Consider the following 20413-nt stretch of genomic DNA (forward strand, 5'->3'; position numbering starts at 1 on the left):
TTCATCAGTCAGAACCTAAGCAGGAGACAGTGACCACCCTGGAATAGGACAGGGAAAGTTTAATATAACCTGTGTGTATGTGCTAAGTTCCTTCAGTTGTGTCTGACTCTTTACAACCCTGTGGACTACAGCCCACCAAGCTCCTCTGTGCATGTTATTCCCCAGACAAGAATACTGGAGTGTGTTGCCATGGCTTCCTCCAGGGGATCTTCCTGATTTGGGGATCAAACCTGCATCTCCTGCATTGACAGGCAGGTTCTTTACCACTAGCTACCTGGGAAACCCAAGGATTGCCTGCCAGGGGGTAAAAAGTGCTCTAAAAAATGCAGGAATAGCAGATGTAAAGGGCAGTCACTATAGCTAGGATTCCAAGCAAGGAAGGAACAGATCTGAAAGAGCCTCCCCTTCACTCTATTGTCCCACTGGGGTCCAGATCTAACCAGAGAGAACATGCAGTCGCCCACTGGACGGTTTGCTGGGGTGGGTGGCATGGAAGTGGAACTTGTTGGGGTGCTGGTAAAACTGTTCACAGGGAAATGTTACACCCAGGACCTTGCTGGCAGCTGCTCATCACTGGGTATTCCTTAGGGTGCAGTACTGGCCTTTGCACCCTCGGGAGCAATTAGAAGAGGGTACATTAGAGCCAGGAAGAAAAGCTTTCCTTTTCCTCCTGTGTTCCCCCAGTGCCAACTGGGCACTGTGCCAATCTCTGTGACAAAGATTACCATGGTACCAGTTGGCAAGGGAGACATATTCCAGCATCGCCTGCAGGGAATGAGGGATTTGTTGCTGAGAAGCAATACATGGATACATACCCGACACCACTGCGTGACCTTGGGCAAGTCATTTCCTTTCCTCTGAGCCTCGGTTTCCTCATCTGTAAAGGGAGAAGTCCCTCCCTTCTTGCAGGTTGCTGTGAGGACTGAGATAAGCATGTCCAATGCCCCAAACACAAATGGTGTTTAATAAGAAGAGAACACAAGTTGGCAGTCGGCCCCACTCCACGTTTTGAGATCTGGTCTCTGGATTGCTCCTCTAATGATGGTCTTCCCCACTCCTATCAGGGTGCTTCTTGGGCTCCAGAGTCCTAAGCCAGGAGCTGAAGAGAAGAAAGCAACAGAGCACAATGAGAGAGACAGCAGACCTGGGTCCAGCTCCTCCTTCCTCTTCTTCATCTTCTGTGAATCCTTGAGCCACTTACTTACCCTCTCTGAGCCCAGTTTCCTCCTTCCTCATCTGCCAGATTCCCCCGTCCCAGTCCCAGCTAACCCCTTGACCCTTGACCCTGTACTTAGTCAAGTGTACTGGGAACAGCCCTGAGCTGCCCCTCCCCAGAGAGGTGGAATCCAGCCCACCTTTGTCATGAGCCTGCTGTGTGTCCTTGGGCAACTGTCTCTCCCTCTCAGAGCCTAGCTTTCCCTGTCTGCCATTGCTCATCTCAGCAGACAAGCACCATGGTGCCAGCCAGTGGTATCACCTCTCTGCAGGGGAAGCCACTGCAGGGGGTGGGCAGCATTGAAAGGCTGGGCACATACGCAGTCCATGGTTAATTACTCCGGCTTCTGTTTACTGCCTCCCTAATTCCCCAAGCAAACATCTCCATTACAGGGAGTAATTTACTGGCACCAGCTTCCACCGTGAGGAGCAGAAGCTTTGAGACGTGCTCCCCCTCCAGTCCCCACAGCTCGGGCGTGGACGAAGAGTGTCTCGGGACCTTGGGGCTCTCAGGCTGGCACCCTTCCAGGCCTCTGCACACTCCAGCTTCTTCTGGGAATCTGCAGACACCTGCCTGAGTGTTACTGCATTAGCCCGGGAGCCCAGTGGACTCGGGTTCTGTCCAGCCCTACCCCTGACTCTCTGTGTGACCTCAGACAGGGCATGCAGGTGCCCCATGCACAGGAGGGGTCCTCCTCTGCAGCACCCCCTACCCGCAGCACCACACAGCTCTCTAGAGTCTCAACGAGAGGGACTGGAAGTGGGCTCCGCTTCCTATCTCCCCACCTGGAGGAGATGCTACCTTAAGCCCTCTGGTTTGTAAAGCCATGGGTCTTCGAGGTGCATTCCTGGGCCACTTCAGAACCAGAGTGTCCTCTGGAGCAGGTGCTGGTTGAGGGAGAGATCAGCCTGAGGTTGGAGCTCTGGAACCAGGTGGCTTCTCTTCCGGCAGACTCGCTGGGAATTTCCCTAGGCCCAGTTGGTGAGAGCAACACTTCAGCAGCATCTGGTTTGGGGGTTTTCTCTGAGTCTGGCTCCAGTGGGTCTGGAGGCTCCCCGGACCCTGGATAGAACCTGATATGGGGAGAAGGTGCCTCGGCCAGCCCAGCATGAGCCAGGACGTGGCCTTTGATTCATGAACTGCTGGATTTTGGTGGATTTGGCGACCTGGTTTCCGATTGATTTCTGGGGGAGGGAGGGTGGATTTACAGCTCCCAAAACAGGCTTGGGGCCTCGCAGCAAATCTGCGCCAGGCAGTGGGAGGAAGTTATTGACGTGATAATGAGGTTCAGGAAAATCCATCTCCGTGGGGTTCATCACGGGCCCTTGAAGATGTACCTCCTCCTTCTGATGTGCTTGGACAGCTTTGCAGATGCTGAACGGAGAGGGTGGGAAGAAAGCGGGTCCTTCTCCCCTCACCTTCCAGCTCTCAGAGGAGGCTCTGGCTCTGCAAAGGATCGAAGTCTGCGGAGTGTCCAGGAGGCAGAGAATGGAATTCGAAGATCTCTGGAACCCTGGGGGTTGGCTGCCTGTTCTCCCTGTAGGCCCCAGCTGGCCCTCTGTCCCTGCCCTCACCTTCTCTCAGCTGTGTGTGTGTGTGTGTGTGTGTGTGTGTGTTAGTGGCTCAGTCATGTCCGACTCTTTGTGACCCCATAGACTGTAGCCCACCAGGCTCCTCTGTCCATGGAATTCTCCAGGCAAGAATACTGGAGTGGGTTGCCATGCCCTTCTCCAGCTGGGGCCCATCAATTACCTTGCAGCTTCAGAACAAGGAAGGGAGGAGGAAACTGCCTTTGCTGTGGGTTTGGAAGTGGGGAGCCCTGGGTTTGAATTCTGGATGATTCATCCCTTTCTGGCTGTGGGACCTTGGATCAGTACCATATGCATACCCAGCCTCCGTTCCCTCACCTGTGAAATGGGAGATATAGAGACATCTCTCTGAGGATGGCTGTGAGCTGAGCTGAGGTGTAAAGTGGGCGGCACAGCCCTTGACCTGTGGTGGGTGGCACATAGGCCTGGACATGATGACTTTGAGTTAAAAAGCTGACTCCAACAGCCATTCTGTGTGATTCTGGACATATGCCTTAGTCTCTCTGAACCTCAGTGTGCGCCTCTATAAAGTGGGGAGAATGGAACAGATCTCAGACATGACAGAGGGACTTTTACAGGCCAAACCCTGTGCTACATGCTTTACATGTACAGACCTTATAACAGTCCTACAAAGGAGATAATTTTGTTAGCCCCAGTTTACAGGTGAGGAAATTGAGGCTCAAATGGGAAATAACTTGCCCAGGGTCAACTAGGAAGTGGTGGAGGCAGGATGTGAACCCAGGGATTCTGGCCCCAGACTCACACTCTTGCCTGCTCCCTGGGGATCTCCAGTTCCCCATAGACAAAGGTGTAAATGGGTTCTGCCAACTGTAAAGTGCTGTGGAAATGCCAGACGAGGTCACCTTCTATAGGACTGAGAACTCGACTCTATCAGATTGCGCTGTGCTCTGTAGACTGTTAAATGGGATTATAACCATAACCAACATTTCTTGGGCACTATCTAGGTGTCAGATATCGTGACAATACTTTATATTATGCTGCTCATTAAATCTGCTGAGAGGCCGAAATCATAACTCTCACCCCATAGATGAGGAAGTTGAGAATGAGATGGTAACAGCTTGGTCAAGGGCATACATACAGTAAAGGGGCATGTGAACCCAGGTCTTTCTGACTCCAGAGTCCAAGTTCTTACCTGTGGGAAAGAGCCACGGCCGACTTTCTTACTAAATATCAGCACATGATTCAGAACTCACTGCTGTTCAGGCTGCGGTCAGAGGTGGCATGACTACACACTGAGGGTGGGGAGATGAGCAGGACTGACCTGCCTCTGGCCCAGGGAAGGCGCTGGGGAGACTGAGCTCAGAGAGCACAGCGAGAGTGGGGCCTGGCTGAGGGTCAAGCCCCAGCACTCAGCCAAGAGGACAAAAGAGCGGACTTGAGTGTCGCTTATGTGGTTGCAAGATGCTCACACGGTCACAGGCTCTGATGCTCCTTGAGGAGCATTCGCTATCTTGTTAGCTGGTTTCTGTCTCTGTTAAGAGGTTGTGTGTGTTCTCATAATTCAGGGTCACTGTTGTATCAGTTCGGTGTCTCTGACCCTGTAACCATGGAGTGATTTGTGGTTTTTCTCCTCTATATGTTCTCAGTTCTGTTGACTTGCCCTTCTTCATTATTCTGCTGGTAATTCTTTTCAGGAGCGCCCACTGATTTCCATACTGAAATACTTCTTGTTGCCTTTTCTGATGCGAATCCTGTATCATGTGTCATCACATGAGGGTGAGATAATCTGGACTTATTTTACTGTAAAAACATCAGTACCTGACTGGGAATGCCTGTGTGCCCTCCTCCTGGGGATGCTTGCTTTAGCTCTTCAGGCTGTGTTTCTACCTCTTAGTGAAATTTACTGTTGATAGCCAGACATGGTGTATCAGGTCAGAGGGACTCAGGTAAATCAGCGTTTAATGGGAGGTTTTATGTGTAGCTGGCTGGGAGTTAGTCTGCGTTTACGCTTGCTGTAGTCCCAGTATCAGAGGATAAAGTTTCCTTCAGTGTTTTTGGCTTTGTCTCCACTGTTGTCTTGGGCTTTCCTAGAGGCTCCTTAAAGAGGGTCTGAGGCTTGCTATCCTTTTAACGACATTATTATTCAGGAACCCTATTGAAGGGTGGTGTGTAGGGGAGGGGAAGCCTCCTATAATCCTAGGATTAGGACTGTCTTTCAGTGCCTGTGAGCTATATATCTGCTTTCCCCCAGGTAGTTAAGCTTTGGTAACATAGGTTCTCTTGAAGCAGCCTCCTGAAGGAGAACAGAGTATTTTTAAAATATGCTCTGGGCATTTTAAAAATGGTTATTTCCCCTTCCCCTGCTGGAAGCAAGAGAGGATTTTTCTTCTGTCTTCACACTGAGAACCTTATGGGGCTCCCAGAAATCAAGCTCACAAAAGTGTGGGGGTACTCCTTAAGACTCACCTTCTTGCAGTTTTTAATTTCCAAGCTACTCTACAGTGAGACACCAGCAATACATCATGAATAAAGTGCTCCTACAGTTAGTTGCTGGCTCCAGGTAAGGGTTTCTGTCCTTGATAATCTGTAATTTTAGGTATCTGCTTGTCTTTCCAGATTTCGGGGTACCAATTTGTCTGTGACTTCAATTCTCTGTTGAATCTAAGAAGATGACTGTTGATTTTCAGTTTGTTCATCTTTTTTTTTTTATTGTGAGGATGGGAATGGTAACTTTCCAGCTCTTTGCAGTAATTTTTCAGCATGCAGACCTCATATATGTTTTGTTAAGTGTATAGGTAAATATTTCATTTCCTTTGGAGATTGTAAATGTCAGGTTTTAAATTTCAGTTTCCACATGTTCATTCTTAGTATGTAGAAACATAGTTAACTTTTGTCTGTTGATTTTTTATCCTGTAAACTTGCTGAACTTAGTTCTAGGAAAGTTTTGTTTTTGTTTGATTTAGAATCCTTGTGATTTTCTATGAAGAGACATACCATCTCCAAATAGAGACAGTAAAATTCTGTATAGTCAAAGCTATGGTTTTTCCAGTAGTCACATGTGGATATGAGAGGTGGACCATAAAGATGGCTGATCGCCATAGAATTGATGCTTTTGAACTGTGGTGTTGAAGAAGACTCTTGGGAGTCCTTTGGACTGCAAGGAGATCAAACCAGTCAATTGTAAAGAAAATCAATCCTGAACATTCATTGGAAGGACTGATGCTGAAGCTGAAGCTCCAATATTTTGGCCACCTGATGTGAAGAACTGAGTCGTTTGAAAAGACCCTGATGCTGGGAAAGACTGAAGGCAGGAGAAGAGGATGACAGAAGATGAGATGGTTGGATGGCATCACCGACTCAATGAATATGAGTCTGAGAAAGCTTCAGGAGATGGTGAAGGACAGGGAAGCCTGGCATGCTGCAGTCCATGGGGTCGCAAAGAGTCAAACATGACTGAGTGAATGAATTGAACTGTATTTTATTTATTTCAAATCTGTGGGTCCTATATTTATTTTTCTTGTCTTATTGCAGTGGCTATATATCCAGTAATAGTAATATGAATGATGAGAGTGGACACCCAGTTTTGTTCCCAATCTCACCCCTAATGCAAGCAAAGCATTCAGTCTTTCACCATTAAATATGATGTTAGCTGTGGGATGCTTGTAGTTGCTCTTTATCAAGTTCAGGAAGTTCACATGTATTTTGTTTTTTTTTTGAGTTCTTTTTTTTCCCCTTTTGTCATGAATGAGTATCTGAATTATGCCAAATGCCTTTTCTGTGTTGACTGATATGATTATATGATTTTTCTTTTTTAGCCTGTTAACATTATATATTACATTGATAGATTTCTGAATGTTGTACTAGACTCCAAAACTTACGATAATAAACTCCACTTTGTTATGGCATATAATTCTTTGTATGCATTTTTGGACTTGATTTGCTAATACATGTCTCTAAGGATTTTGATATGTTGTGTTTCTGTTTTCATTTGTTTTCACTATTTTTAAAAATTACCTTTGAGACTTCCTCTTTGGTCCATGGATTATTTAGAGGTATACTGTCTAATTTCCACATGTTCAGAGATTTTCCTGTTGTGTTTCTCTTATTAAGTTCTAATATAATTCCAAATTGGGACACATTTCTAATTTGATTTCAAATTAGTCAGGTAGCTGCATTATTTCAATTTTTAAGACATATTGGTTTGTCTTGGTGAATGTTTCTTGGGTATTTTAAGACTGTGTATTCTGTTGTTGGGTGTTATGTTCTGCATAAATGTATAGGTTAGTTAGATCTTGCTGGGTAATTGTATCATTTAAATTTTCTGTAGATTTTTTTCTATAATCGCATTTCTTGCTTATTTTGCTTCTATTTCTTTGCTGAGATCTTCTAATTTTTCATTTGTTTCAAGAGAATTTGTAATTGACTTTTGAAACATTTTAAGTTGGCTGCTTTAAAATTCACGTCAAATAATTCCAGCATCTAATTCATCTTGGTATTTGGCATCAAGTTGATGTCTTCGCTCATTTAGTTTGTAATTTTCTTGGTTCTTGTTATAATGGATAATTTTCTATTGTACCCTGAACATTTTGTTTACTCTGTTAGAGGAGTCTAGGCAGTCTAGACCCTATTTAAATCTTTTATTTTAGCAGACAATCACCCTGTTTGGGTTGGCACATGGGTTCTTGACCTACAGTTGTGGGCTGTGGTCCCAGTGGCAATTAAGTTATCAGAGTCATTGAGGTTTGCTTGGTTTATCTGATGCTGCCATGGTTCCCACTAGTTCCTTCCACAGCTAGCTGCCTAATAGGATGTCAGGGGCTTCCCTAGGCCTGCTGCGAGGGGCTGGCCTGTGGTCGGGTCCTTCTACTGGTGCTTTCTGGCTGCCCTGGGGTCTCTATTAGGGGAGTAGAGTCTCAGACTCCCGGGCACACAGAAGCTTCCTGGACTGGTGTACTTGTGATCGAGTCCCTTTTCCTCATTCTGCTCACCCACCCCCACCCTAGGAATGTTTTGACACGGCTTACAAAAAACTAAAGCGTCCACACTTCCAGCTATTTCAGACTCAGTGGTGTTTGCAATAGATGCCCTCACTTCATCTTTGAGACTGTATCAGCATGTGCTAACCGCCACAGCTCAGGGAGCGACTGATACGGGGGTGACAAAGGGCATGATACTTGGCAGCAAGAAGCAGGGATTGTGCGTGCTGACATCAGAACATTATCTAATTGACCACTGCAAGATATCTGTCTGTGCAAGTGTCAATAGGTGAGTTCAATTACTTCAGTTACTTAACCCTCTTGACCTCAATTAAGGGCTTTGGAGCTACTCTTAGATGCAAATCCCTGCTTAACCCCTCATTAGTTGCTGGAATATTCACACACCTTAGTGTCTCTGAGTCTGAGTTTCCTCATCTATGCCACAGGAATGAAGAAACTCCCACCTCCTAGGCTCTCAAATGTGATGCTGATGTAAAATATTGAGTGGAGCAAGGGGCATGTGGTTGATCCAGCTCAGTAACCAGCAGCAATTATCATCATGAGCATCCTGATTCCAGGCTAATGGGGGTGTCTCTCTTAATAGTGATAATGAAATAACAATGAGGTTTCTAAGAGTACTAATAATGTTGTGTTCAGAAAATAAACGGAATCAGACCAGTCAGGATCTGAATCCTGACGCCAGTACTTACTCACTGGCTGGGACATGGGACAACATACGTAACCTCGCTGAACCTCAGTTTCCTCATCTGTAAAGTGAAGAGAGTGATGATACCTAATTTGTAGATCAGTCATGCAAAGGGCTTAGCATAGTGCTTGGAATGCACCAAGTGCTCAGTAAATGTTGGCCACAGTTTGCCACAAAGGCAGAGATCTTTGCGTTTTGTTCGTGGCTGTACCGTTGCATTCCCAGGGCCTAGAACAGTGGTACTTTGTCCTGACATGGTGGGGACTCAGCCAGGCTGTCAGCCCTTCTGGCCCAGGGCTGTGTCTGGTTCTTTACTGTGTCTCCAGAGGCCATCTGGGAGCCTCACTCCTGCTCTGGGCAGCTGAAGAGTCTTGATCATTGGTACCAGGGATAAAACAGTTGCCTGAGTCACCTCCCATTCTGTGTTATTTCTGATGTACCATTCCCTCCCTCTGTCTCTCTCTTTCTCTCTCTCTTTTTCTCTCTCTCTCTCACACACTCCAGCAGCAGCAGCTGAAATTTCCACTCACAGTCCCTCGTGAGCTCCTTGCTTTTCCATGATTTTCTGCTCTTGAGGGTGGCCAGGTATCTGGAGGGTCCCCTTCACCAAAGTTTTCCTTCTTTGCTGCCTGAGATTCTTAGTGCCCTTTTGTTAGAACCTGGAAGATGCCACCAAGCCTGGGGGACCAGGCACCTGCTCCTTCCTCCTCCTCAGCCAATCACTCTGCAGTGAGAGGAGATTTCAGGGCCTTTCCTGTGTGCAGTTTTGACGGGCGAGGCACAGACTGCACAGGTGCTGGGATGTTGGTAAAGACAGAAGGAGCATGAGGGTCAGGAGAAAGTGCTAACATCCACCACTGTCCACCTGCCCTCAGCATGTCATCCTGATTATTGGGTACCTTTGGTTCAGAACTACTGTGGGTCTTATTGAGGAGTATTAGTCCACTAGGGCTACCATAATAGAATACCATCCTGGGTGGCCTAGGCAACAGAACTTTATTTTCTTGCAGTTCTGGAGGTTGGAAGTCCAAGATGAAGGAGCTGGAGGGATCATATCCCCTGAGGTCTCTCTCCCTGGGTGGCAGATGACTGTCTTCTCTCTGGGTCCTCACGTGGCCTTTTCTCTGTGTGCACACCCCTGGTGTCTCTTCTTCTTTTTATAAGGACACCTGTCATATGGGATTGGGTCCCCACACTTATGACCCCATTTAACCTTAATTACCTCTTTAAAGGCCCATTTCCATGTATAGCCAAACTGGGGATTAGGTAGGGCTTCAATATATGAAGGGTTGGGGGACACAATGTAGCCCCTAGGGAAGGTCAGTGGGGTCCTCTGAGCTCTGACTTTCTTTCATTAACCTCTCATCTCTCCTCCCATTGCTTCTGAAGGTCTATGGTTCAGGCTTCTCGTTTCACCCTTGGAGACTGAGGCTCAGAGAGGGTCAGGGACCTGCCCTAGGTCACAGTGCACGTGAGGAGTAGCTCTAGGACAGTTGAGCCTCCTGATCCGGCCTGGGCCTTTCCCGGATGCCAGTGGTCAGAACTGCAGGACTGGTAGGCAGCTGGCACTGGGCTCTGTGGCTTTGGGGACCTGATGTCAGTACTGAGAGCGCCTTGGCGCCAAGAGACTGCTTTGTCTCAAGTCTGGTTTTTATTTTTCTCTCTTAATGATTCCAATTTCAGGAGCTTCTTTGTCCGTGTTTTTATTCTCTTGTCTTTCATTTCGCTTTCTCGCTGGGTAATCTGAGGCTTGCAGGCAGCTAAGAATGATGTGTACATTCCAATGAAATGCAATAAAATATAATTGAACATATTTCTTTCATGTCTGAGGAGTGGATTAATCTCCCTTGCACATCCTATTTCCTCTGTGCTCCCTCTGATTTTTCATCTTAGTATTTTCCTCTCCTTTCCAGAATCTCTGGGATCCGAGGAGCCCTGCGGCCCCTGCTTGTTGGAGACACACAAATGACTCTTATATTACAACCTCAGTCTTCATGAGCTATAGGTGATGTTCTCAGAGAAGAGGAGAGGGAGCTGCCAGATCCACATGAGTCTGGGAGGGACACCAGCCCAGGGGCTGGTGGGGCACAGGGGTTGGTGCTCAGCATGGAGTGTATCCATGGGCAGGACTGAAGGGCACAGGGATTGGTGCTCAGCATGGAGCGTATCCATGGGCAGGACTGAAGGGTCCTCTGTGGATGGACCTATTATTTACACAGGGATCCCTAAGTGACACCCTCTTGCCTGCACACACATCGGCAAAATGCAGGTCCTTCTTTGTTGCTCTGGGGCTGAGGCTGGGTGTTTGTGAACATGACTTTCATCCAAAAGAGAGTCCCCAGTGAGTGGAGGGATTGGCAGGAAGCCCTGGATGTGTCCATGAACAGTGGGCTCAGCTCAGGAGGAAAGTGTTTCTCAGAGTGACACCCATCCTCAGTCCCCACTGCAGATGCAAGGGCTCCTGGCTGAAGACGGCATCCCCCCTGTGTCCCTGGCTGTGGCTCAGGGTCCCGGGGCTCCTGGCTGAATGGCATCCCCCCGAGTCCCTGGCTGTGGCTCAGGGTCCCGGGGCTCCTGGCTGAATGGCATCCCCCCGAGTCCCTGGCTGTGGCTCAGGGTCCCGGGGCTCCTGGCTGAATAGCATCCCCCCGAGTCCCTGGCTGTGGCTCAGGGTCCCGGGGCTCCTGGCTGAATGGCATTCCCCCAAGTCCCTGGCTGTGGCTCAGAGTCCCGGGTGACCCCTCCTTTCATCCTGTGGTGCTGTTTTGCTTTCTAGGCACCTTCTCTGAACACAGCAAACTCCACCAATTCTTCTCCCTGCATCCCTTCCTCCCACCAGTATTTACTGGGCACCTACAGTGTGCCAGGCCCTTTTCTGGGGGCTACAGCAGTGAGCAAAGCAATGACACCACCTGGGGGCCTGAGCTCACAGACCAATGTGGGCACAGACACTTCCCAAACTTGACCTGGAGACTGTCCTGTGACCAGTGTGCCCAGGACGAGGTTCCCAGGGCTCAGAAGCCTGTGCCGGCATTTGGCTTTGGCAGGAAGGTTGAGGAGTGCTTCCCTGAGGACAGGAGGGGAAACTCTGGGGAGACTGGGAAGAGGTGTGTTCCAGGCCATGGGAATAGCATGTGCAAAGGCCCTGAGGTGGCAGGGGAGGGGTGGTGAAGTCAAGGCTTGAGTGGTGGTGCCTGAGGCTGGATGAAGGTGTGATGGGAAAGGAGGAAGCAGGTGAGGCTAGAGGTGGGGGGCTGGGCTGGCCCCCCCTGTGGGGAGCAGTTGTGTCCTCCTGAGAGCACTGGGGAACTGTCAGAGTTCGAGAGGTCTGAGCAGATCTCTGTGGTGAATCATTTTTTGCAGCCTCTGGACAGGAGCGAAATGTGGGTACAGGGTGAGAAGGAGGCTGAGGAAAGGTCCAGATGGGAGATGACGGAGTGGAAAGAGGCAGTGGAGCTAGGGAGACAGGATGAGGACAGTGGTGTGGGGAGGTGAAACGAGCTGGACTTGATGTGGGCTGTGGGGAGGGAGAAAGGGGGACAGAGGATGGTCTCAGGGTTCCTGGTGGAGGGCGAAGCCTCCAGGGCAGTCAGGACCCAGGAGCCAGGGTTGGGGGGAGGTCATGGGCACCGAGGCAGCACCTCTGGTCTTTCCCATCCACAGCTTCTCGTCCTGTCTCTTGTCTGCCCCTTCCCTCCCTCTTGTCCATTTTAGATCCGGAACAGCAGCTCAGATCTGGACAAAGTATCGAGACCCCTTGGTGTCATCCTTTAGGAACAAGGAGGAGAGGAGCCCCAGAGAGGGAGTGGGATTTCCCAGGACCACTCAGTGATCTTGGGCAGAGCTGGAGGAGTTCCTGGAGAAGAGTGTTTCCTGCACGTGGTGCCCGCTGCCCCCCGCCCCTGCCCCCCGACGTCACAGCTAGGGGCTGAGGCTCTGCCTTGCAGGCCTTGGACTAATGGCTCCATCAACCCCTCAATCGATAGTTGAAGAGACACTGTGGTTAAGGTATAATTTTCCCAGATGTTTCAAAGAGAAGTTGACAAATGGGTCCTGTCATTTCCCAGGAGAGTTTAGATTTCCTTTTGCTTTATTATTTTTTTTTCCTTTTTTTTTTTCATGACCGTCTCTCTAACACAGGGATTCCCTCTCTCCTGTTGCAGTTGGAGATACCGAGGAAAACTCCTCCTCCTCTCAGGATGTGCCCTGGGTCGGCTGTGCCCTGCAGGGCTGGTGTCTGGAGGTGGTGGAGGCTCAGGGCTGCTTGCCTTGTCCCCTCTGGTGCCCTGGGGTTCCTGCTGCCCTCTCAAGGGCGGAGGAAGGGGGTGAGCCCCCTGTCACTGGAGGGGGCCCCAGAGACTAGACAACATTTGGCAGGGAACTGAGGCATCAACCCCTGGACTGGGCTATGACTGAGACTTCATCTTTGCACTCCCCCCCTATTCCACCCTACATGGAGTGGAGGGTGGAGACACCAAGGTGGAGACAGAGGAGGAGGGGGAGCTGATAGTTCCCATGGGGGAGGGTAGACCTGGGTTTGGTGCTCCAGGTTCCAATTTGCCTCCTCCTCCCCACCTCCTCCCCCAGTCCCCTCCCAAGGGTCAAGCTGTGTTTTCCTCATTTCACTGATGAGGAAACCGAAGCTCTACAGAGGTCAAATGAGTCCATAAGCAGTGGAGTCGGGGTGTGCCTGGTTCTTTCCCCAAAGCCCGACTGTCTACTTGAGAATAAAGGCTGTTCTGAAGTGGGCACTCACCTGGAGCCAGGCTCTCCCCCAGACAGAGCAGATGCTGTTCTCTCCACTTCTCAGGTGAGGGACGTGACACTCAGGGAGGTTTAGCTACTTGCCTGAGGACGTGCAGCTGCTGAGCCTTGGAGCTGTGGTGCAATCCCAGGTCTGTCATTCTCAGAGTCTGCGCCTATAACCATTGCAATGAACTGTCCCTCCTCCCAAAGTTCTTCCTGAGGTCCAACCTAATTCCTCCACGCTGACCTTCATCAGAGCAGCTAGTGAAGGTCAGGACCCCAGGAGCAATAGTGTAAGAAACAGGTTATAAAATTCCAGAGGACAAAGAGTGCTTCGTTTACGTTCATCTCTTATCTCCCTTAAGAATCATTGAATGAATGAATGAATGAACGCACAGTCTCTCTACTGATGGGTAGCAGTGGTCGGGCTGATAGGCTGGGGGTCTACTTGGAGCAGATGAGTGCGTCCCCTTCCACAGCCAGCAATCCCAGTGGTGGGTTCCGACTGAGATCTGGGGGCCCTGGGAGAAGGATTCAGTCACCTAACAGTAAATGCATCCTGGGGTCCTCACCTTCAGTAGCTGTTGAGTAACTTAGCTTCTCTGAACTTCCCTTTGGGCCCCCAAAGCTGCTCTGGTTTCCAGAGGCCCCTGAGAAATTCAACCATCCCTGGGGTCTCACCCTGAGGCCTCCGAGTCAGTGCCCATGAAGAGTGAGGGCAGGGTTCCAGGAGAAGGTGTGTGAGTCGTGGAGGTGGGATGCGGTGACAGCGGAGTGGCCAGGGTAGGGGGGGAGGGACGAGTGCATTTAAGCTACTAACTGCTACTATCACATGCTGGTTGATTAACGCACGTGTTGGGGGCCTTGTCCTACGTTCTTTCCATATGTTAACTTGGCCCACAGGACAACCATACGAGCCGGTGCTGTTATTACTTCCACCTTTCAGATGAGGAAGCTGAGGTGCAGAGAGGGAAAGTGGCAGAACTGGAGTGTTGAATCTTAAAGGAGACCCACGGAGTCCACGCCAGCCTGGCACAGCCCACCGTTTCATCCTGCCTTCCCCAGGCCCTGATGTGAGCTGACTCCATATCTGGGTAACTGACGGGACAGAGCCCCAGGTCTCTCCAAGGGGAAGGAGCTGCTCAAGGGTATAATCTTAGTCAGGGAGGCATTAACACTGACCTTGGTGCTGCTTGTACAGATCTGTGTGTCAGGCCCGTAAAGTGAAAGTGAAGTCGCTCAGTCGTGTCCTACTCTTTGCGACCCCATGGACTATAGCCTACCAGGCTCCTCAGTCCATGGAATTTTCCAGGCAAGAGTACTGGAGTGGGTTGCCATTTCCTTCTCCAGGGGATCTTCCCAACCCAGGGATTGAACCCAGGTCTTCTGCATTGCAGGCAGACACTTTACCATCTGAGCCACCAGGGAAGCCCATAAATCGCCTGTTTAAAGGGCTTGTGTCTCCATGCAGTGCTGTCTGCACCTGGGGAGCCCCTGAAGCTGTGTATTTACTAGGGGAAGGGTAGGGATTGGTCCAGGACAGATGGAGGTGGGAGGAGTGTGCTGTCCAGCCCCGGATCAGCCTCCAGCTACAGCCAGCCAGGTGGATCTGCCTGGCCCCAGACAGCCCTGCAGGGAGATTTGGCCTGGGCTGCGTGTGAGCTGGGAAAGCAAAGATCACAGGGTGTTGGAGTCCCACAGGCTAGGTTTCAGTCCCATGCTGTCCCTCACCAGCTGTGTGATTTGATACCACTGCTCTGAATCTGTTTTCTCATTTATCAAATAAGACTCATATTAAGAATAAAATCTTACTTCACAGGGTGGTATGAGAGTGCTCATGGAGAGCTGCCTGCAGGTCCCAGAAATGATGCCCAACGGGTGCGGGGTGAGTGTGACAGCTGGGCTGTGCAGGGAGGAGGGGCGGGGGGCAGGAGGGAGCCTGGGAGGGAGGAGCAGACTCTCATTCTACACCCTTCTGGTGATGTCAGGATGTGAGCACTGTCTGTAAACACTCACTACATCCTATGGACTCTTTCAGGCTGCTGCTGTTATCAGCCCTGATTTACACATGTGGATGCTGAGCTCAGCCAGGTTAAGCGCAGAGTCCCAGAGCTGGTGACTGCCTGTAGCCAGGACAGGGGCCCAGGTTTGCCTGGCTCAGAAGTCCCCGTCCTCCTTGAGTCTGAGGATGTTCCGAGTTCCTCCCGTGACCCTCTAGGCCCCCTCAGCACCCCTTGAGTGTTTATTCAGACGGTCATTACCCACAGGGATAGTTTATGCAAAGCTAATTAGCCCTCATGAGGATCAGCAACTGATCAGGAGCAGAGCTTGTCAACCGCAGCTCGGGTTTCGCCTCGCTTTTCCCCTGGGACTCCGTGGGGGCTTCAGCATAAGGGGGCCAGGACTCCCAGCCGATCCATCGGAGGCCAGATCTGGTGGCCAGTGTGGCCCAGCCCTCCCCACGCCCCGTCCTGTCTCCTCTCCGCGTCTGTTGGGTCCTCAGTTCTGCTCCTGTCAATGCCCTGGGCTCTCAGCTTCCCAGACCCCCATTCGCCCTCCAGCTCTTTGCCCACCTCTCCCCCAGCCTCTACCTTGTTTACTCTTGGTCTTGTTACTATGAACACCTAGAAATCCCCAGGGAGCCCCTGCCTCCAGGCTCACCCCTTCCAGTCCCCACCATTCACATGGTTATCTCGGGTAGTGGGGGCTTTGGTTATGGAGACACCAGTGCTTTTACTGGCCTCACCTCTCATCAGCCATGTGAACTAGAGTGATTTTTTTTTTAATCCCTTTAAGCTTCAGTTTTCACATCTCTCAAAAAAGGAGCCTTGGTTTCCTGCTCTGCATGAGGCTGGTGACAGCAGTTGTCTGTGGCTCCACCAACAGCATTTCATGAGAAGCCGGCTTTGTGTCCGGGTTGCCGAGAGGGTGCACGGAGGAGGAGGCAGTGGGATCATGTGCATGAGGGCTGCATCCAGAATGCTGGCGGTGGTCACTGCCTTGGAGCACAGCCTTGGGCTTAAACGGGCTCCAAAGACGACCAGGGAGCATTTCCTGCCCTATAGTTGGTACATCAGCAGCCTACTTGAACTTGGGTCATGATCAACACCCTCCAACAGGAATATAATGGGAGTCATGCATGTAGTTTTAAATTTTGTAGATCAGTTCAGTTCAGTTCAGTCAGTCGTTCAGTCGTGTCCGACTCTTTGTGACCCCATGAATTGCAGGATGCCAGGCCTCCCTGTCCATCACCAACTCCCAGATTTCACTCTGACTCACGTCCATCGAGTCAGTGATGCCATCCAGCCATCTCATCCTCTGTCATCCCCTTCTCCTCCTGCCCCCAATCTCTCCCAGCGTCAGAGTCTTTTCCAATGAGTCAACTCTTCACATGAGGTGGCCAAAGTACTGGAGTTTCAGCTTCAGCATCATTCCTTCCAAAGAACACCCAGGGCTGATCGCCTTTAGAATGAACTGGTTGGATCTCCTTGCAGTCCAAGGGACTCTCAAGAGTCTTCTCCAACACCACAGTTCAAAAGCATCAATTCTTCGGCACTCAGCTTTCTTCACAGTCCAACTCTCACATCCATACATGACCACAGGAAAAACCATAGCCTTGACTAGACGAACCTTTGTTGGCAAAGTAATGTCTCTGCTTTTCAATATGCCATCTAGGTTGGTCATAACTTTCCTTCCAAGGAGTAAGTGTATTTTAATTTCATGGCTGCAATCACCATCTGCAGTGATTTTGGAGCCCAAAAAAATAAAGTCTGACACTGTTTCTCCATCTAATTCCCATGAAGTGATGGGACCAGATGCCATGATCTTAGTTTTCTGAATGTTGAGCTTTAAGCCAACTTTTTCACTCTCCTCTTTCACTTTCATCAAGAGGCTTTTTAGTTCTTCTTCACTTTCTGCCATAAGGGTGGTGTCATCTGCATATCTGAGGTTATTGATATTTCTCCCAGCAATCTTGATTCCACCTTGTGCTTCTTCCAGCCCAGCGTTTCTCATGATGTACTCTGCATAGAAGTTAAATAAGCAGGGTGACAATATACAGCCTTGACATACTCCTTTTCCTATTTGGAACCAGTCTGTTGTTCCATGTCCAGTTCTAACTGTTGCTTCCTGACCTGCATATAGGTTTCTCAAGAGGCAGGGCAGGTGGTCTGGTATTGCCATCTCTTTCAGAATTTTCCACAGTTTATTGTGATCCACACAGTCAAAGGATTTGGCATAGTCATAAAACAGAAATAGATGTTTTTCTGGAACTCTCTTGCTTTTTCGACGATCCAGCGGATGTTGGCAATTTGATCTCTGGTTCTTCTGCCTTTTCTAAATCCAATTTGAACATCTGGAAGTTCATGGTTCATGTATTGCTGAAGCCTGGCTTGGAGAATTTTGAGCATTACTTTACTAGCATGTGAGATGAGTGCAATTGTGCTGTAGTTTGAGCATTCTTTGGCATTGCCTTTCTTTGGGATTGGAATGAAAACTGACCTTTTCCAGTCCTGTAGCCACTGCTGAGTTTTCCAAATTTGCTGGCATATTGAGTGCAGCACTTTCACAGCATCATCTTTCAGGATTTGAAATAGCTCAACTGGAATTCCATCACCTCTACTAGCTTTGTTCATAGTGATGAACAAAGTTCATAGCTTTCTAAGGCTCACTTGACTTCACATTCCAGGATGTCTGGCTCTAGGTGAGTGATCACACCATCGTGATTATCTGGGTCGTGAAGATCTTTTTTGTACAGTTCTTCTGTGTATTCTTGCCACTTCTTCTTAATATCTTCTGCTTCTGTTAGGTCCACACCATTTCTGTCCTTAATCGAGCCCATCTTTGCATGAAATGTTCCCTTGGTATCTCTAATTTTCTTGAAGAGATCTCTAGTCTTTCCCATTCTGTTGTTTTCCTCTATTTCTTTGCATTGATCACTGAGGAAGGCTTTCTTATCTCTCCTTGCTATTCTTTGGAACTCTGCATTCAGATGCTTGTATCTTTCCTTTTCTCCTTTGCTTTTTGCTTCTCTTCTTCTCACAGCTATTTGTAAGGCCTCCCCAGACAGCCATTTTGCTTTTTGCATTTCTTTTCCATGGAGATGGTCTTGATCCCTGTCTCCTGTACAATGTCACAAACCTCCGTCCATAGTTTATCAGGCACTCTATCTATCAGATCTAGTCCCTTAAATCTATTTCTCACTTCCACTGTAGAATCATAAGGAATTTAATTTAGGTCATACCTGAATGGTCTAGTGGTTTTCCCTACTTTCTTCAATTTCAGTCTGAAATTGGCAATAAGGAGTTCATGATCTGAGCCACAGTCAGCTCCCGGTCTTGTTTTTGCTGACTGTATAGAGCTTCTCCATCTATGGCTGCAAAGAATATAATCAATCTGATTTCAGTACTGACCATCTGGTAATGTCCATGTGTAGAGTCTTCTCTTGTGCTGTTGGAAGAGGGTGTTTGCTATGACCAGTGTGTTCTCTTGGCAAAACTCTATTAGCCTTTGCCCTGCTTCATTCTGTACTTCAAGGCCAAATTTGCCTGTTACTCCAGGTGTTTCTTGACTTCCTACTTTTGCATTCCAGTCCCCTATAATGAAAAGGACATCTGTTTTGGGTGTTAGTTCTAAAAGGTCTTGTAGGTCTTCATAGAACCATTCAACTTCAGCTTCTTCAGCGTTACTGGTTGGGGCATGGACTTGGATTACTGTGATATTGAATGGTTTGCCTTGGAAACGAACAGAGATCATTCTGTCGTTTTTGAGATTGCATCCAAGTACTGCATTTTGGACTCTTTTGTTGACCATGATGGCTACTCCATTTCTTCTAAAGGATTCCTGCCCACAGTAGTAGATATAATGGTCATCTGAGTTAAATTCACCCATTCCAGTCCATTTTGGTTCGCTGATTCCTAGAATGTCGACGTTCACTCTTGCCATCTCCTGTTTGACTGCTTCCAATTTGCCTTGATTCATGGACCTGACATTCCAGGTTCCTATGCAATATTTCTCTTTACAGCATCGGACCTTGCTTCTATCACCAGTCACATTCACAGCTGGGTATTGTGTTTGCTTTGGCTCCATCCCTTCATTCTTTCTGGAGTTATTTCTCTACTGATCTCCAGTAGCATATTGGGCACCTACCGACCTGGGGAGTTCATCTTTCAGAGTCCTATCTTTTTGCCTTTTCATACTGTTCATGGGGGTTCTCAAGGCAAGAATACTGAAGTGGTTTGCCATTCCCTTCTCCAGTGGACCACATTCTGTCAGACCTCTCCACCATGACCCGCCCGTCTTGGGTGACCCCACACGGCATGCCTTATTTTCATTGAGTTAGACAAGGCAGTGGTCCTAGTGATTAGATTGACTAGTTTTCTGTGATTATGGTTTCAGTGTGTCTTCCCTCTGATGCCCACTCGCAATACCTACCATCTTACTTGGGTTTCTCTTACCTTGGATGTGGGCTATCTCTTTACAGCTGCTCCAGCAAAGCACAGCTGCTGCTCCTTACCTTGGACGAGGGGTATCTCCTCACCACCGCCCCTCCTGACCTTGAACGTGGAGTAGCTCCTCTTGGCCCTCCTGCGCCCGCGCAGCCACTGCTCCTTGGATGGTGTTAAGTTTTATTTATGGCAAAATGAGGACTGCAGCCCAGGAGGCAGCATCTTAGATAGCTCTGGAAGAATTTTGTAGTAGGCATGCTAAAAAATTTAAGAAACAACTGAAATTTACTTTCAGAATGTATTTTATTTAACCCAATATATTGGGGGTCTCCAACCACCAGGCCACAAAGCAGGAGGTGAGTAGCACACAAGCAAAGCTTCATCTGTTCCTCCCCATCGCTCCCTATAGCTCACATTATCACCTGAACCACCCTCCACCTCCTCGGTCCATATCATGGAGACATTGTTTTCCATGAAACCGGTCCCCGGTGCCAGAAATGTTGTGGACTATTGCAGTATATCATTGAAAACTGCAATCAATATTAAAATATTAATAGTGAGATATTATACATTTATTTTTCTGTGCTAAACCCTAAACTCTGGGTGTCATTGACGCCAATAGCACAGCTTATTTCAGGCCAGCCACCCTTACGTCATGAGCTCAAGGGTGGCACGTGGCCAGGGGCTACTGCACTGGATGGCCCAGGGGTAGTGGCTTTGGAAAGGCCCCAGCTCTGATGACACCAGATGGGCTGGTGGCCACTGATGGCAAA

The 20413-nt window shown here is 48.9% G+C and overlaps 1 long non-coding RNA gene across 1 annotated transcript; it reads right to left on the reverse strand.

Annotated features, from left to right (window-relative positions):
- Positions 1–936: 936 nt before the first annotated feature.
- On the reverse strand, positions 937–9958 carry LOC133231744 (uncharacterized). The gene is made up of 2 exons (XR_009731223.1): positions 8979–9958; positions 937–1099 (listed from the first exon to the last, which is right to left on the reverse strand). It is a non-coding gene; the product is annotated as an uncharacterized LOC133231744 (long non-coding RNA).
- Between the last annotated feature and the right edge of the window lie 10455 nt (positions 9959–20413).

The sequence above is a fragment of the Bos javanicus genome, chromosome 2 (assembly GCF_032452875.1).
Source record: "Bos javanicus breed banteng chromosome 2, ARS-OSU_banteng_1.0, whole genome shotgun sequence".
NCBI lineage: Eukaryota > Metazoa > Chordata > Mammalia > Artiodactyla > Bovidae > Bos > Bos javanicus.